Source organism: Rhododendron vialii, chromosome 1a, assembly GCF_030253575.1.
Source record: "Rhododendron vialii isolate Sample 1 chromosome 1a, ASM3025357v1".
In the NCBI taxonomy this organism is placed as follows: Eukaryota; Viridiplantae; Streptophyta; class Magnoliopsida; order Ericales; family Ericaceae; genus Rhododendron; species Rhododendron vialii.
This window is the reverse complement of record NC_080557.1, coordinates 18,211,097-18,212,775: the sequence shown is the minus strand read 5'-3', so window position 1 is coordinate 18,212,775 and position 1,679 is coordinate 18,211,097. Positions and strand designations below refer to the sequence as shown.

At 36.7% G+C, this 1,679-nt stretch overlaps 1 long non-coding RNA gene across 1 annotated transcript; it reads right to left on the bottom strand.

The window, feature by feature from the left end:
- Positions 1-573: 573 nt before the first annotated feature.
- Positions 574-1,423, bottom strand: LOC131318113 (uncharacterized). Its single transcript, XR_009197494.1, has 3 exons — positions 1,305-1,423; positions 771-1,180; positions 574-694 (listed from the first exon to the last, which is right to left on the bottom strand). It is a non-coding gene; the product is annotated as an uncharacterized LOC131318113 (long non-coding RNA).
- Between the last annotated feature and the right edge of the window lie 256 nt (positions 1,424-1,679).

The window sequence follows — 1,679 nt, the reverse complement described above, 5'->3', positions numbered from 1 at the left end:
TTTCGAAGTAATTTTTTTATGATAGTTGCAGTCATTGATTATAAGCGATTAAATAAGCAAATAAGAGAGAGGTGAAAGTTTTTTACCACTATTGCAGCATCTTTAAGGTAAGGGTCGCCTGATTTCTCCTTATTTCTTGGTTTCAATGAATTATAATGCTTCCATTCCTGCTCTTACATATCATAAACAAGCAGAGTCCAATGATATGGACTGTTTTTGTTCGTCTTATTTCCTGAAGAGTTCATCGGGGAAACAAGTACCGAAAGTAATCTAAGCTCCTGTCATGTAATTCGTCGTAGAGTTGTTCAAATTTGCTATCAAGGAGGCACTTTTTGGGGGACTGATTTGCCATTTTGATAAGTGTCTGTGGGAATACAGTATGTTAGTTAGATAAACACAAACATATCTGAAAATCTGCATTTCTGGTATAGCACAGACATGAACAAATAATGACATCAAAACAATGTGAACATAACAGTGTTTTGTTGTGGGCAAAGGGCAATGTACTTACTCAGCAGGTGGATGTGAAGAACGCATTGTTTCCTTGCATCAGTCGTTTAACTTCCTGTTCCCTTTTCAACATTGATGTGTAATCGTCTATTACCTCGTTCCCCATGTCTAGTTCATCCAAAAGTTTTATATTGATTTGAAAGTTATGGTATAACTTGTTTCGTTGTCTGTCCAGACTTCTTCACTGTGATATCAAAAAGAAAGAATTATACAAAGAGAATGGAATTGGAAATTAATGAAATAAGTGTATCTTTATTTACTTCGCATGCCCCTGGTTTAGGTCATAAAACAGATTCAGCAACGTTTTGTCTTCTTCTTCCAGCCATTTATCCAATTTTGTTTTTTCAACTTTCCATTTTGGTATCACATCATCCATCTCCTCCTGTTTATTCTTCTTTACCTTCTTCAAGTTTTTATAGACAAAACCATCCTCCCTCTTCTCTATTCTTGTCTCATTTTTCACATTCTGTACAAGAGATGAAGGGTCCACCTATTTCCTCTTTTTCTTGGTTGGTTTTGGACTGTTTTCAGCTAGTACACCCGTGAAAGCTTCAATAATTGTCCTTTCCACTTCTTCATCCGGCACCATTTGATGCTCAAGACCACCTTCTTCTTCTTCTTCCTCCCCTTCATCTTTACCCTCTGCATCTTTCTCCACACTTTCACTTGTCTATTTTCCAAATAAAGAAATAAGATTAGGTTATTTGTGTGGTTCTGTGGAAAGATAAAGGGAAAAAAAAACAGGAACCATATAACCTAAGATGTGTTTTAGAAATAAGATTAGGTTATATTACCTTGAATTGTTGGGTAATAACATGTGTCTCTATGTCGTCAATGGTTCCCTCTGCTCTTTCTAGCTTTTCGGCTATAATCTCGTTCTCTACGAGCACATTGCAGATCTCAACTTCCTTATGCTCAACCTGTTTCACAAAAAAATCCTTCTCAACATGAGCAGTCTCCACTTCAAAATTGAGTTCAGCAATTGTTTCCTCATATGTCTCGTCTTGAAGCTCCGAAATTCTTTTCCGAAGCTGGGCAATTGTAGCATCTTTTTGCTCATTCTCCTCAGTCAACCTTTTGATTTGCTCATTCTCCTCAGTCAACCTTTTGATTTTTTCCCGGAGGATTTCATTTTCTTTTTGAAGCTCTGTATTTGCATCATCATGGTC